Source organism: Dermacentor variabilis, chromosome 3 (genome assembly GCF_050947875.1).
Source record: "Dermacentor variabilis isolate Ectoservices chromosome 3, ASM5094787v1, whole genome shotgun sequence".
Lineage (NCBI taxonomy): Eukaryota > Metazoa > Arthropoda > Arachnida > Ixodida > Ixodidae > Dermacentor > Dermacentor variabilis.
The window spans coordinates 143,869,781-143,879,360 of record NC_134570.1 but is presented as its reverse complement, the minus strand read 5'-3'; the positions used below and the strand labels follow the sequence as shown (position 1 = coordinate 143,879,360).

General features: G+C 43.5%; 1 long non-coding RNA gene across 1 annotated transcript; it reads right to left on the bottom strand.

Annotated features, from left to right (window-relative positions):
• Window positions 1-1,303: 1,303 nt before the first annotated feature.
• LOC142574235 (uncharacterized) lies at window positions 1,304-8,491 on the bottom strand. Its single transcript, XR_012826464.1, has 3 exons — window positions 8,393-8,491; window positions 3,753-3,827; window positions 1,304-2,129 (listed from the first exon to the last, which is right to left on the bottom strand). It is a non-coding gene; the product is annotated as an uncharacterized LOC142574235 (long non-coding RNA).
• Between the last annotated feature and the right edge of the window lie 1,089 nt (window positions 8,492-9,580).

Here is a 9,580-nt window from a genome sequence, read left to right as displayed (position 1 = left end):
GCTCGGCTGCTCAACGCAGCAAAAGCTCTCCACGTGATATCCCCAGAAGACCTAGCGTACCGAGTGCTTGATCGGACCTTACTGGACACGCTTTCAAAGTACATGTCAGATGACCACCGTGATTGGGAACTTCCACGGCAACACGGGAAATCAGCATATAATTCCTCGCACAACGACACTGCTGGATACTCTCCACTTTACCTTTTGTTCGGACGTGAACCAGCTTTACCGTTCGACACAGTTCTCCCTACCCCTGCAACTTCGACTTGTGAATATGCACGCAGCGCCATTCCGAGGCGCATTCGTGACCAGAGAAAACACAACGAACATTATGCTCCGTATGCCGTCGTGGTACTTTGGTCCCACTTGTGGGATCAAAGTATACTTGTGGGGCATATAGATTGGCACTTACCGTGTCCTTCGACCAGTGACTGGCGTCACTTATGAGACTGTGACTGCCAGCCCCACTACATCTTCTGTTCCGTTGTCCAGTGACGTCGTGCACGTTTTAAGACTCAAGCATTACTACCCTTCCTCTTCTGTGGACCTTTATTGTCGCCACGCTGGCGTTTTTGCCGACGAGGTTCATGCCACTGCTACTTGAAGATGGCAATGTCTACCTTTGGATTTAGTATGACGTACGCATCAGCGGCCTCCCTGATCTGATGACGACGAAGTGTCTTGTTTATTGTTGGCTGTCTTCCGTGCTGTTCAGTGCTTACTGTCCTTGTAATTACATGTTATGAATTGCTTCCCTACTTGCTACCACGTAACAATAATACGTCTGGGCTACATTACGACCCTGTGCATTGGACGAGTTTGAAGCGGACGTACAAAACGAACACGAATTTAGGCCATATTGAAAGAAAAGCGGTGGTATAGGGTAGCTGGGTAGCTTTTGCAACACATTAAAGCAAGTCAGGGAATTTCGAGTGGTGGCAAATGTATTCGTGGAATACAGAGGTTAGTATTTTCTGGCGAGACTAAGAAACTTACAGGCGTAAAATTGTTTTAGGTGACAAAGATGTGAACAACGCTTCATTATTCGTTAGACGTACGTTGCCGTAATATGTTAAATGTGCTAAACTCCGTGTACGTTATATCAGTTTAGGGTTAGAATGACAGCACGGCTGAGGCAAGCAAGATGAAGACAGAAAGAAGCACTGTCATTTGTGCGTCGACGTTCTACGTTGTTTCAGATGAGCTGCACTATTACAAGTGGTCATTGTACTATCGATATAATCATTTCTTTCTTACTTGCCTTGTACATACAAAAACAAAATGAATCACATTGAGCAAGAAAAAACATGTGTAGAGTTTTTTATTTGCAGAGAAGTGCACTGACTTTACCGTTCTTGTTCAGCTGCCATCAACGCCTGTTCGTTTTCTTCACTTGCTTTAGTATCACCAACCTCACGTAGTGAGGTTGCGTCCTCATGTTCAGATTGTCCATCTTGGTTATTTCCATCGCTGCTCATGCATTGAAACAGTGGAGGGCATCTTAGACCACTTAGAGAGGCCGGACTGCGGTCATAGGTACTCCTAAAAAAACGGTGGCGGCGATCTCATAAAATTTGGTTGCTCATTTCCGCGACGCCCACCGTTCTGGGCGCGACTTGGGCTTCCAATTCCAGGTATGACATTTTGGTTCCGGCCCCCATCTCTTTCGGAATGGGGTGGTGGCGGCCAAGAGAAACGGGTTTCACTTTGAGGTATGTTTTGGCTGATGTTCAAAGGAAATAGGGGTGGCAGACTTCGCATTCCTGGCCAGCTTTGACTGCCACCCACATTACCAGGCACAGCTGGCCACTGCGGAGGGGGTTGCCGGCCTCCTTGTTGGCTGTCGCTGTTATTCTGGAAAAGCGGAAAGGACGGAAAGCCCGCCATCGCTTGGACTAGTTGGGTGTTATCGGCGAAGTTGGGCGGAAACGGAAGGGATGGGATCCCTCCGGGCATTCCCGTTTCCCTACCCGTGGCATTGAATGAGGGAAATGGCGGCTGTTGTCTCTCAAACCCTGGCAGCCCACCTGGGGCATTACCAAAGTTGGGCGGCAGCGTTGGCAATTCTCTTCCCAAACCAGGTTGTTGCTGCAGGCTCAAGTAAACACCATTGCGGTTTCTTGGGAGTGCTGCAATTAATAAAGAAAGAATATTAGCGATATCAAACAAAATTTCACTTAATGTTAGTTAAGAGCTAATCTGCGCCACGTCGCATTGCATTACACGAGGCATATTCAGCCTTCTTGTTCTTTTAATAAACGTAAAACCGGTGATGCACAACCAAATCACATGGAACATTGAGAATTTAGGCGCATTCAAGTCGACTTGTGTGTTCACTGCTTTATATAGCAAAATGTTCTTCATCGAGAAATATGGGAGCATATAAAAATGAATGACAAGCTGGATTTTGAAATGCGAGTCGTGTGTTTATGTTATGCTTGTGTTTTGACTACATATTTCCAGTGTGACAGCAGACGTCTTGCTCTTGGCAGCGGCGATGACGAGACACACAATATAAAGAACCGAAAACGTCCGGGGCGTAGCCAAAATGCACGCAATAAGTGATGTGTGCCACTGTTGTAATTTAGTTTCATTTATTGCGACGCTAAAGCAAATTTTACATTTTTTTACGTACACACAAAACATAGACGTACCTGCAACCCCCTTGTGTGGGTTGTAATCTTATAATCAGCTTGCGTTTCGGGGAATAGCAGATAAGGACAACCAGCTGAGAATTTATTTCTTGCCTTGGACGCAGCAATAAATGCCGATCGTGACAATGGTGGCAATGATATTTCCTAATCAGAGTAGGCGCTCCAGGTCTCCTAATTAGCCTCGAGTTCACTCGGCCTCAATACCCTGGCTTAGCTACTTAGGCTCGCCAAAAGAAGGAAGCGTGTCGAGAAGGCTCGCGTGTGCACAAAATCTTGCACCAAAATTTTCACAAGGGTATCGTTTATTACATTAAATTGCACGAGGTATTCTACTGTCAGCGTGGATTCTGCGTGCAGAGAATGCACGTAGTTGAAAATATTTCGTAGTTGTAGCTCGAATGCTGGCTCATTTTCCAGTATCCGTGCACCGAGGCTCGTCTCTTTTTTTCGAGGTAAATTCCCATGCACAGGTGGATTCTTTGACAAGTCTCTTTGAAATGTCACAGTGTTGTGGACACAAAACTGGTTCGTTTGATCATCGTGCTGTATTTAATCATGGCTTTAGGATCTGTGGTTTGTTTACAGAAGCATCTTATGATTCAGTCAAAAATAACGTCTTTTAATTCGGTTTATTAGGTAGCTAGTGCAGAATTATTACCCGTTCAAATATTATCTTCACTTGGAGATCGTGCTTGATCTTTCTTTATACCATTGCTTCGACAACCTTCTCATGAAGATTACTTAAGATGTACTTAAAAGCCAAGACTACCAACATTAGTACTCGGCTAATACAGATTGTATTGAAAAATTTTCGATCGCCAGCATCTCACAGCTTTCTCAGAATGAACGTAATTTTGGGTTAGAGAATACGAGCATTCTTTTGGTCCGAAAGAAAATATATAGTTATGCTACTAGAAATCTGCAGTTTTCAAATAAAAAGCGATTTTAATTCCTGGTATATACGTTGCTGAAATGCTTGTTTGAAATATCGCGGGCACCTTAAAAATATTTTTTCAGAGTTACTTTGCTTGACTGTAAATTATATTGCTTGTATGTCAGCGAATACCATATATCAGTTATAATAACGTAGAACCTTACCTGTCACGATCGCTGCGGAAGAAACCAACACGAAAACAACGACTGCGTTCATTGTGCCGAGGTCTTGCTATTTTCCTGCACATAAAAAAAGTAAAAAATATCAACATGAGATTCACAGCCACAACTTCAATCGTATAGTTTATGCGTTCTCGCCAAACAGAAAAAAAAGTAACGCCTGCGAAACGGCAGCTTTGCGGTAACGGCTTATTGGTTCTTGAAACTATCAAACCAATAGAAAGTCTAACGAATGCCGAGCCCGAAACCTGGGCCTCTAGTGCGTCACGTTTTCCAGTACTTAGTTCCCCTAGCATTTGCCATATTATGCAATAAAACAGTTTTGCCTTCTATACATTGGGCAAACATATTTGAAACCCGTGATAATATTGAAAGCCTCTTTGGTAAATTCAATACGAAAAAGGCAGTAGCTCTCCTCTACTGAGTCTCCGACGACCTAGTGACCAAAGCGGCCCTACAGCATGTTACTCAAGCTCAGTAGGGTGAAAACCAGTTCACAATATTTGATAAACTGCAGGTAAATGAAGGTATCGATATATATTAGAAATATTACGATCCTCTGCTCACAACTGCTGGACGCCAAAATGAGCATCTTTCGAGAGATACAGGTTATTCGTAGGATGCGTAAGAGGTATTCGCAGCAACACGACTCCATTCAAGAGAGATATAGGAGTGTAACCACATGAGTTGTCGGTATGCCCTAGATTTTTGAACATTGTCCTTCGTCAATATGTTGAATTTTACCGCAATAAACATCATTAGCCAAGTGACAACATTTTCAAACAGCTAAGTATCAAAATAATGGCCGATTTTAATAAGTTTCAGGTAGTAACGTCGACAGGGTATTTTTTTTTCTAATAGGATACGATTAGTCCTGACTGAGCTGCTGATCTATATTATAAATCGGCATCATTTGCTGTAGAGAAAAACGCTGCTATATGGTTTTGATTATGATTATGCGTTTCGAAAAACGTACCATCTGGACGCTTCTAGTGAAAGCTTGTCGAAACTAGGTCGAATTTCGGAAATATATATTTCTTAAGTGCTACCCGTTCAGTTACACTGATATGTTGCTACGAAGTTCAACAGATTGTCGAAGGCACAATGCCGAAAATTTCTGGATGTGTGTGCTCAAAATACATCTGCGTATTGTGCGAATAAGTAAATAACTGTCAAAATATTCCTGAATAAAAACTTCCTTTATATCAATGAGTAAAAAGCTACCATAAAGCGACACTTCTTTGCTCATTTCTATTTTACTCTTTGTACTATTCTTGCTGATAGAATACTGGGCCTATATGCTTTGGACAACGCTCTCGAATTGTGTTCTCTCAATACAAGCTTTCCACAAGACAGTTGAACGTTCTATTCAGTATTGTATAGGTCGTGTTTAATAAGCAGGTGTTCGTTATTAAATGGCGTATTGTTTATGGATTGCTGAGTGATTTGGTTAGACCTGCCTCATCGGAGCGTTAATGCGTTGTGTTCTCGGAAAAACAGATAAAAGGAAACAAAGTTGTTTTCCCATACTTGGAATTCGTACCTTATAGTAAGCGCGACTACGCTTAAAGCAACACTACATAGAAAGCTTATTCAAAGCTTGGTAGTAGATTACAGACCTAGAACGCCAAAACACGCATTCGTACCTTGACTAAAGGCTTATAAAAAAAGAAATTAGGGCAGTACCTATCTCAACATGACTGTCGACGTTAAGCGCTTAACACTGAAATTGTATTGACACGCCCCATTGCCAGCGCCGAAACGTGCATGATGCCGGGCATTTCTCGCGAGCTACCTGATAGTGATCTTAATAATTGTCATCCCCTTTAAGAAGGGGTGGTGACAAATCGCCAGCTACTCTATTGGGGTTAATCAGGCATGCTATTCATACTTTTCATTGTGGCATGTTTGTATACATTTCCAGAAGCTTTCTCTTCGTCAAAGTTTATCTTGTACCTCTACCTATGTCTCTAACGGATTCAGTCGTATCAACCTCTTAGCTGCTTTTCTTTCACTAATAGTGGAATAGTGCGCCGGCCCGCATTGGTGGAGAACAGAGATCAACCGACCACATACAATTAAATCACGCAGCCCTTTTATCTCGACAGGAGAGAGTTTCCCCTTCACCTCCAGAAGTTAAATAGAGCACAGGCATTGACCCTCAGATTATTGCAAACAGGCTCGTTTCTCAGCCCGGCTTTATTCCACAAGCTTTATCCAGACACTCATGCCAGTAGATCTTGCAGGCACTGCAATGACTTTGCTAGCCTAGACCATATGCTCTGGCGTTGCCCCTCGTTGCGAGGCAAGGAACAAATCAATGAGGACAAGTGGCTCTCGCTATCAAGAGCCCCGATGCTGGAGCGCAACTATGGGCTCTCCAGAGGGCCAACGCTGCGGCGGTCGGGTATGGCCTGACTGCCCCAACGTGGGAGCAGCCCGCAGCGCGCTGAGTTGCATACCTCACGACTTTCATTAAAGTTTTGCATCCATCCATCCATAGAGGACTGTAATGCTCACCAGCTGATATTTCCATTCACTTTAGATCCAAGTGCTTCATGAATGTGTATGTAACCTACAGGTCTCAGTGTGTGAACGAGTTCGCATACCTTTAGGACGTAATGAGTGGTCACCGGATTTTGGATGAAGCCTTGTTGCGAAGCCATGACTCACCTTGCTGCGAGTATTTGCTCCCGTACCTCTTTGTCCGTAAGCAACCAGCTCAATTCTAGATATCAAGGCACTCACTGCGTTTTTGTTATCGTGCAGATTTTTCCTTCTAATTTCTTTTTCACTATTATATATATATATATCCTCTGCCTTTCTTGTTCATTATTTGTATCCAGTTCGCTATCTTTGTCTCTCACTTCCCTTTTGATGACTTCTCGTTTTCTATTTACACTTTCAATTCCCTTGTACTTGGTTGTGAACTTTCGTTATCTTTTTCTCCATTCTGTGTCCACGCTTTTCAAATGCATTTACTTGTGCGCTTTAGACGCCGATGCATTCTGATCCATGTTCCTGAGTCCTTCTTCAAAGCTAATTTTGCTATGCGCTTCTCTGACTTCTTAAGAAGCACAATCGATCTCATTCTGTACTGCTTCATTTGGGGTTTTACCGTGGTCTTCCAATTCCAAACGGTCTACCGATATTTGGGTTACTTCCTGACCAGACAAGATATCAGAGTTTACGCGTCTAGTCACATCTGGGAATGTTAGATGAGGCACAATTACATTTTTCCACATTCCAGACACCACCTCATAATTACTGTGGCCCTAAAGGGCTCTGTTTCATTATTGCTGCATTGGACTTCCCCTTTATTTTCATATTGGGTTGGTGGATGCCTAAGTAAGCCTACCCCCTTCGTTTATGTATACGCCGAGGTATTTATATTGCTTAACTATGAGTAGCATTGCTGTTGAATTGACACCAAGTAAGAACTCGTCCCTCCATTAAAGATTACCTCTCGATTTCTCTGTGCTAAATTTAAGGCCTACATTAGTGTCGGCGTTGCCACACATATTTACAAGTTTGTTTACATGTCTTGCATAGTTGATAGTAGCAAAGTGCAGTCCGCGTGCATTCATCAGGGAAACTTATGTTGCACTTTTTGTCAATTGCGCATGTAGCATAAGTCAAACCCTATTTCACTGTTTTCCATTCGTCTTTCTATGCCCTTACTACAAAGCGTGAACAACAATAGAAAAGTGGACATGCTTGCTTCAGTCGTTGTTGAATTTCCACTACTTCATTACATTCTCCACCTTTCTATAAAATTGGTAGCCACTTGTGTTGATATAGCTACAGCAGTAGCTCTTCGAAATCATGATATATGCATTCATGTGAGAATATCGAATTCACTGACGATTACGATACTCCGTAATGCGAAATTTCAGTGCAGCTGTATAAGTGTTTTCATTTCGCGATGTATTGGCTGGCGCGGACAATCTGCGTCGTGCGACACGTTGCCAACGGGGCGACGTGTGACGCGACTGCCTCGCTAATCGGGAGATCGCAAACGGGAGCGTGTGGGTGACACGTGGATGCGATTCACAGCAGCCATCGCAGACAGACCTCGACTCATAAAGCGCCCTGTTTTCTATATGGTATCGATGGCGTCATCGGTGAACAGACGACACGCGCTACCCCGGCGCCATCTGCTTGTGATCGTCGCCGCAGAGCCCGTCTTCCATTGGACTACGCTTTTCTTCTCAAGCTTTCGCCGTACCCTCTTCCTCCGATTTCCTCCTCGCGCTCTCCCCCTCCTCATCCGCGCTCTACGCTCAGTATTTCATCATTCGCCGTGCTTCGCTGTGCACGTGCCCAAGTGTTGGAGAGAATCTGGCACATCTTTTATGAGTATTTTACGCCAAAAGAGACATTTTGCTAACTTACCCAATGACTAAATAACTATTCAATATGTACTTGAGCACACACGACAGCCTCAAAAGAAACTGCTCCTTTAGGAATGGAGTCCAAGAAGCCAAGCATGGCGCCTGCGCCGAACGAGCGCATAATGGCTTAATGGCGAGCGCATAATGAACGAGCGCGTGTATGGCTTGAGGTCCACGGAATGAGATTTTCGAACCTTCTTGGCATATGAAAAGCAATGCGAAGACACTTACTCCTCTCAGGTAGCTCCACTCTCTGAACTCGCAGAAATTTTCAGGCCGTCGTAGCTCATCGCTGGGTCCATACACTAGTGCTCCTGGGTGTGCGCTTATATGCGCTTTTACCTTTGTCTCTCTGTTAGGTCCAATGTCAGAGCTGTCATAACCCGGAAGGACGAAGGAGGGCTGAGCACTCAAAAATAGAAAACATTTTGGCTCTTGTCAACACAAAGTCAACAACGTGGCAGAGAACAACACCCCACAGTGGAGCGGTTCATTTTCATTTTCCGGTCTTTGTTAGCCGCCAGTAAGATGGTAAACAAAGTATACTTTTTGTTCTAGTGGGAAAAAGAGTTGCTCGAATATTATATCACAATTTGTCGTATATCTAGTATTCTCTTGACCCTTTTTTAATATTCGATTTACTCCTTGCGTTCACGGCACAAACAATAAAACATATAAATGCACTCTTATGCTTCGTCGCAACGGCATACGAGCAATATCACTGAGTAAAGCGCCAAAGTAACGTTCGTAGTAACCTTATCTTGAACTGTAACAGACGCAATTCGGGTCATGGCCGTGCGGAAACTCAGAAGAGCTTATTTCGCATGAGATTATATAGACTGCAAGTAAGTCACGTAATTGTGACGTGACGTCATTAATACACAAAAAGTAAAATAGCCTCAATTTGCCGCGTTATCGCAGAGTGAAAAAGCGGCTCATAGAAACGTAGGACCACCACGCATTGCGTAACTTCTAGATTGCTATCGGTGGTGGTATCCAGTCGGAGGATAATACTGAGGAAACATTAATTTTTTTTCACAAAAGTGTCACACTATAGTAAGAACAGGGCGTTTCCGAAAATTCGTGAGGAAATTAGCAATGGAAGTCTGACATCATGCGGAGGTTCTGCAAAATCGCCGATAATTTTCCTAAGTACGATTTATTCCTTTCTGCCGTGTATCCAACAATGTTTTCAGTCACTGTTCCCAACCAGCCTAATGAAAGCAGCAAACGTGGGCTAAGCTATTCCATTCTGTAAATCAGGTAGTAACACTCGCCACTGTAGTACCGCCTCATTGTCATCACGTCTATACGTTGCAAAATCATGGAATATCATATTCGCACATACAATAAATTTCACTGTCACTAACTTCTTTCGCCACCCATCAAAGCACAGGCTCCGCAAAGGACTGTCCTTTA